Raw genomic sequence first — 7,200 nt, 5'->3', positions numbered from 1 at the left:
GGTCTCAATTTTCCGTTTAAATTGTCCAAGATTGTAGGTCGCTAGTGTCAAGCACTCTTCTCCCTTTCCCGACGGAAAAGGGAGAAGAGTGCCTGACAAGAGCGGCCTTGGACCATCTGAGAATCGGGCTACCGAAGATCCGGCACTTCTACTGTACTTTGTTCAGCTGGCCTTGCATAAAAAGAAATGTCTATGTATTATATATCCGATCTTCTCGAATGTCCGAACTTCCGACGTTTGTTTACATAAAAAGTCGCGTGATACTACATGTGAAATTTGCGCACGTTTCGGTGCTGTCTGAAACACACTCATAAACACTTGTGGGCATCAAGTCTTATGTTTCAATATTGAGTTCTCGTATCAAATCCGGATGTTTTATTTTTAAAAATGTGGGACGCACTGAGAGGATCTATGCTTATCTACTGCAAAGTATTAAAAACAGATAAAATAGGCCATTTTCGAAATATCAAATGTTCAGCTTGATACTGAGGCAGTGAGGACCAAAACAGTTGAAATGTGTTGGAATGAATGTGAAAAATATTTACATATCATCCACTTTCCTTTCCTTGTCCTCACTGCCTCACTATCAAGCTGAATTTTAATATATCGAAAAAGACCTATTACCTAAGGCCTCTACAGCTCTTTTAGCGTGCAAATGCTTTTCTGTACTGTATATCAATATCTTTCCCAGGGGTTCAATTTTCTTCAAGAACGGATGAGAAATTTGTTTTTTCTATAGAGGTTAATCAGGTCACGTTACAGTTTCCAGGCGCTACGAGGAATGAATGTTCGACCCTATCCTAATCTTCTTTTCCGGAAGCTGAATTAAATTATGGATTTATTAGACCGTCTGGCCTTTTTGTATAAGCTAATTAGCAGATTTTCTCTTCCTTTTACTTTCTGTACCAGGAGATGTTTTCAAAGACACGGCATGTGACCCTGAATGTGGTTTCAGTATTGTCTACGATATCCATCATCGCAGTGGTCAAAATGTTGCGCCAGGTGAGCAAAGAGTTATAGACGTATAAAATATTGTGTATGGTGCAATTTTTGTTTGACCATACCATATTATTTTTAATTACTTAGTTACGTCGGTATAGTGTAAGAGGGAATTTACTTAAAGTGCTGCATTAATTATCTAAGTAACCGCCAGCAACACACGGTTGTCAGTGGCTTATCTTCAGTAATTCATGGATTAGTTGTCAGTTTTGCGACCCTTGCTCTTCACTATACTTATCAATGATTTCTCTGATGTAATTTCAGTAAATCATAAGATAGCACTCTACGCTGATGACAGTGGCGGTGTTTTCACCAGCGGCTTTTAAGGTCGCTTAGCGAGTGACAACCGGAAATCGGGTGGAAACAGTTGCTTTTCCAACTCACTTAGGGCGCGGTCGAATGACCGTATTCCACCGGAATAGGAATACATGGAATAGAGGTTAGAAATCCTTTGTTTTTGCGGAGATTCATATTAATATTGTCAAACATCTGCTAAAATGCTATTTTAAACATAGCTTTATTATCTGTGTTTCTGCAAAACGCCACACATGTCTAGTTTTAACTCATCACTCCACGTATTCTTATTCCGCAATAGGGTCAATCGAACGCGCCTCAAAAGTTAAGCGAGTAGCGAGTCGGCAAATACTTCCGGTCAATGAGGAGTCGCTTGCCGTTATTCAAATCGGAAATGCAACAGGCGAGCTATTTTTATTACTTTTATTATTGCATTGGCACATGCACTTCGCTTAACGAAGTCTGCAAACAAACCACTTTCAGGAATGTTAAGCGAGACCACGGCTGTCGTGAAAACACAGGCAGTAACTAGTAGGGGCTATAAATGAACTAGGGACAATGATCAAGAAAGCTTTCAACTGTTTCAACATGATCTTATTCACATCACTGAATAGTGTAAATTGAATCAGATGAGAATAGATGTCAAAAAATGTAAGGTTATGAATATAAATAACTAAGAAAAACAACCTACTTATAATTATCTTGGAATGATCATATTGATAAGATTACGGCCAACAGACCTTTAGATAATGAATAAAAAACCAAAAGCAGTGTTTCATCGGGCTCAAAAACACGAGGTGTAACACGTGCTGCACGTTTTTTGAACGACTTCTAAAACATTTCACAAAAAGTGTGTCCTTCGGCCTCGGGAGTCCGAAGAAAAGTTCAAAATGTGAGGGGAAGATACTGGCATACTAGAAAAACAAGGCGGACCTTATTACTATTCTTTATGTAAATAATCCGTGTCCATATATCACTTTTTAACTTCAAATTGTAATTTTTAAACTACATCAAATCTTAACTTATCCTTATTTCTCCAAATTCTACTTTACTACACTTGAAACTTCACGCGGAGTTTTCCCCAGCACGCGTTCGACGTGCTGCTCGTTGAATCACGCGTACTAACGAAGTTAATTGAGAGATTAAGCACCGCGTATTTTTTTTCCGCGAACGGCCGGGAAGGGCACGTGACCTGACATTTCCCGCGTTTGCCGTTTGCCGGCCGCCGTTTCTACTCTAGGAGGACATTTTTCCCGTTTGTAGGGAAGGCCAAAACGTGAGTATTTGTAGCCCATGTTTACCAACTATTTCTCCATTCTCCATTTTGATCACTTGCTTTTATAGCTAAGCTTCATTTATCATCCTACTTCTACATGAACTGCTTATAAAGCTAAAAGAGTTTCAAATTCAAGCGGCAAATACATAACTTCTCTGTATCTATTTTTCCTAATCGCAGTGAATGTCGACAGAGAACATTTGCCTTAGGAAAATTAAGAAATATGAGCCTGGCCTGTACTGAACTGTAACTGTATTTCAGTTAATATTTTCAAAAATAAGTTGAAAAAGTTTCTTTTTCAACGAACATTTAGTTAATTCCGTGTCGTCGGGAAGCTTAAACAGACGAACATCGCGGGCGGAACGGCAAACAATAAACGGCTAGCCGACGTTCAGCGTTCGCCGTTTTCGCGGTGCTTAATCTAACTAATATTTCAACTGATAAAGACTGAAGCTCAGGCACCAGCCGAAACGTCCTAAACGAAACATCAAAAATAGTCAGAGTCAAAATTATCTTATATTGTTGAAAAAGATTCCTGTCAAATTGCGCTTGTGAAGTAACATGATTTTCAACCTGTGGCAACGTGATCTAACGCGTGACTATTTGTTTAACCACGTATAATCCGCTTATGCAGTGTCAACGTGCAAACGTCCAATAACCCATGAAGGCTTAAGGACGGTGCCTACTAATTCAAAAGTATTTTTGCGCGCTTGTTTGGATATGCGGGAAAAGCAGATCTCAACAAGTGTTTTTAAAATCGTCGAATTAAAGCTGTTGAAATGAATAGCCATAACTGTAATCACAATTTCCAGGCATGTTAACGATATGCGCTTCATTGCGTCCCGTGGGAAGCAATCTCAGCTTGCCGGCCAAAACTGGTTTGACGACAACACCGCGACGAGAATTCTGAGCTGTCTCTACGCATGGAAATGAGGTTCTGGATTTGTGCGACCACGCTAACTCCATTCAGCCCACCATGCGTCCATGTGTGATTGGTTGAAAATTTGTCATAATGCAGCAGTGAAATGGGTTTCTTCAGTATGCTTCAAATTTCAGGACCTGTTTAGAATTTTACATCGATGACTTGCCGCTAATCTTTCTCTTATTGCCATTTGCACAGTTTAGACAACTTTTGGTGCACACTACAGCATCTCTATCAGCTATTTACTAGTAACAGAAGCACTAGAATGGCTAAAAACAAGCATCGCACTGTCATTTATTCATACGATTTTATAAATGATCAAGAGAATGCTGAAATTCAATTAGAATTCTAAGATGAATCATCAGTAGATAAGGTCTTCAATAAACAAGTACCCTCAGAGCTTGGTGCAAATTCCCAAACTACTGGAAATCACAGTCCATCAGCAATAACAATGTATAAACAGTCAAAAGGAATATCTCTGATGACCAATTACATCAATTAGTTAGATCATTAAATAATTAAAAATGCAATGCAAAGCTTTCAACAGGGTGCTTTCATGGACTAGAAATACATGTAAATGAAAACCTCAACAGCCTGAAGTGCCAAGGCTGTGCTCTAAGGAAAATTTCGGAGAGCCCTTCGGGCTCCCTAGCATTTCAGCTGGGGTGCCCAGCCCTCCAAGTTGGTCGCCCAATTCTTTTAATTCTTTATTTAATTAATTATCTGAGATCAACAACGCAGCAAGATCTTCAGTGAAGCGCCAATCACTGCGTTATTTGTTTAGGGCGCGCAATGATTTGCTACGACACCAAAGACAACGCGGGATTGCTCTGCTGCTAAAACAACAACAGGGAAAAACAACTATAACCCAAATATATTTTAACCAAGCAGGCGCAGCCGCGAAAAATCGTAAAAATATTAAATTTGCATAAGCTGCTAATGTAGTGCGGTAATCGCAAAAAAGTTTACAGCAAGCTTGAGGCAATATTATTATCATTATAGTTATAATAATAAGATTATTATTATTATTATTATTATTATTATTATTATTATTATTCGAGTAAAGTAAAGAGTAAATCGTTTATTAAAAAACCACAACTTGCAGCTATAAGTTGAATTACTTGTGTTCTATACAGCATGTTTAAAAATTCAACTATAAAATTCCTAACTACACCAGTATTAATTTTCTATTTACAATTGTTGTTTAATTCCAAAGTGCATTATAAAAGTATTTCTAAACCTCTTTGTTTTCACATTCGGGACTGAAAACATACGCCTAGTCCTAAAATTATATCTCTCACTGTCATTGTGGGCGGGCAGCAGGCTAGCTAGTTTATGCTGGATTCTCTCCAGTTGTTGGGTGTTCTACTGGGTAATGTTTATTGTGTCTCAGCAACTCCCCGTAGCTTAGAGACACAACACTTTCCGCAACAGGTGAGCAGTTCCAAGGATGGCCGATAATTGTACACTTCCAAGGACGTCAGGTACATCTAGCTTGCCAAACCAGGTCTTTGCAACTTTTCACATGCTTCCAAGAGCACCAATCACGATAGGTATTATTGTGACTTTCGAGGCTCCATGAATCCTTCTGAGTTCAAATGCTACTTCCTGGTACTTTTCAACCTTCTCCTCTTCAGTTCTGATGATGTTCTGGTCCGCTGGCACAGCTATATGGCTAGAGTAATATCTGGCCGATTATGTTTCAGCACTCTGTCTGTGTAGATACTCATGTCCCAGGTAATCCTCCCTTCTCCATTTTCTGCGGTTGGCAAGGGTTGATGGTCATACCACTTGTCATTACACTCTATTCCATACTTCCTGTACATCTTCCAGTGTACCCGCAGGGCCACCTTGTCGTGGCGCTTCCTATACTCTCTCTGGGCAAGCTTCTTGCATCCACTGACAATTTGTCGTACTGTTTCAGTAGCATCTCCACACAATCTACACAGTGGTGTCTCTGAGGTCTTATCTATGCTGTACTTGATCGAGTTTGTTCTTAAAGCTGAGCAGCAAGAATCAAACATACTGTTTCCTTTTTTCAGAATCCATTCCTGAGCCATCTCCAAGACTCATCTCCAGCTTCATCTGATATTTGTTGGACAAACGCACCATGTAGGGCTTTCTCCTTCCAGTTTTTAACTTTCTCGTGATTCCTCCTCCTCTCATAGTCCTGCAGACTCTCTTCTTCAACAATCACTTTCTCCTTCAACGCAGCTTAAAGCATCAACTCTGTCCTCTCTCTTAGGTAGCCATGAAGGGATTTGCTCTCCTTTCTTACACACTCCTCGATGCCGATCAGTCCTCTTCCCCCTTCCTTTCTCGGCAAGTACAGCCTCGCAATATTACCCCTGGTGTGCAGATAGCCACTCATTGCCAAGATCTTCCTAGTTCTTCTATCATGTTGGCTACCTCCCCTATTGTCCAGTCCACAATCCCCGCACTGTAGCGTTCTACACCTACAGCCCAGGTATTGATCAAATTTCCACCACTGAATTTTGATCTACACAACTTCTTAACTCTTCTTATATACTCGATGTTATTTTGCCTTTCATCTTGGTGTTGAGAGTCTGGTCCAACTGTTAGATGCCAAGGTATTTGTAGCCTTCCTCCTCTATTTCCCCGATATGCTGCTTGTCGGGTAGTTCTATTCCGCTACTGCCAACTTGTCTTTCCCTTCTCATTTCCAGAACAGCACACTTGTCTAGCCCAAACGACATCTTAATGTCTTGCGAGAAGATCCTTACTACTTGAACAAGTGAGTCTAGTTGATCTTTGCTAGCTCCGTACAGCTTCTGATCAGATCATCCATGAATAGTAGGTGGTTAATGGGCCTCATGTCCTTTGCTAGTTTGTATCCAGCTCTCATTTTTCGTAGTACTAGGGGCAAGGGTAACATGGTCACTATAAACAGTAGTGGTGACAAGGAGTCACCTTGAAAAAATCCTATCCTAATGTCAGCCTGCCCGAGAGCCATTCTTCCTGATGTCAATACTGTCTTCCAGTACACCATGCTGTTTCTGATTATAGAGATCATATTCTTGGCAGCCCCAACCATCTCCAGGCATTTCAGGATCCATGAAAGCGGCATCATATCATATGCCTTCTTGTAGCCAAGCCAATGACAAGTTTGTCAACCTTCTCCGGCAATTCTTCAGGATTACATTGTTTACAAGCAATTGATCTTTCGTTCCTCGGGATCCCTTCTTGCACCCCTTCTGCTCATCTGTTAGCGGTCCATTCCTTTCCAAGTGGTGGTATAACTTCTCTCCCATAACTCCTGTCAAGAACTTCCACATCATGGGTAGGCAGGCAATAGGGTGGTAGTTGCTGGCCTGGGCACCCTTCGCTGTGTCCTTTTGTATCTAAACTGTTCTTCCCCTGACCTTCCACGCTGGCACATTCCCTTGACATATACAGTCTTGCAAGCATTCTTGCAATCTAGAGTGCAATCCTGTCAGTTTCTTAAACCAGAACCCCTGAAAAAGATCGGGCCGGCTGCCTTCCAGTTTGCAATCTTGCTCACTCCATTTCTAATATCCTCCACAGTGATGCTGATATCTTCTTGCACCTCGAGCTCTGTTGTGCTGAACTCCACCTCTACATCGTCTAGCCAAGATTCTCTCTCATTGTGGTCGACTTCCTCCGACCAGATTCTGCTCCAGAAGGAGGTTGCTTCTGTGGGATCAGGTAACACCGTTTCTCCTCGTTC

At 40.9% G+C, this 7,200-nt stretch overlaps 1 protein-coding gene across 2 annotated transcripts in view; it reads left to right on the top strand.

Moving 5' to 3' along the window:
• Positions 1–879: 879 nt before the first annotated feature.
• LOC138048218 (uncharacterized) overlaps positions 880–7,200 on the top strand; it is a 72,127-nt gene continuing 65,806 nt past the window's right edge. Inside the window, exon 1 of one of the 2 annotated variants that reach the window (XM_068894595.1) lies at positions 880–1,002. The gene's annotated coding sequence lies outside the window, so the exon portion shown is untranslated. Of the gene's footprint in view, positions 1,003–2,477; positions 2,570–7,200 lie in introns of those variants that run through there. The other variant, XM_068894594.1, reaches the window with a different exon arrangement.

The sequence above is a fragment of the Montipora capricornis genome, chromosome 1, assembly GCF_036669925.1.
Source record: "Montipora capricornis isolate CH-2021 chromosome 1, ASM3666992v2, whole genome shotgun sequence".
In the NCBI taxonomy this organism is placed as follows: Eukaryota; Metazoa; Cnidaria; class Anthozoa; order Scleractinia; family Acroporidae; genus Montipora; species Montipora capricornis.
The sequence above is the reverse complement of the archived record's forward strand: the minus strand, read 5'-3'. Positions and strand labels throughout refer to the sequence as shown.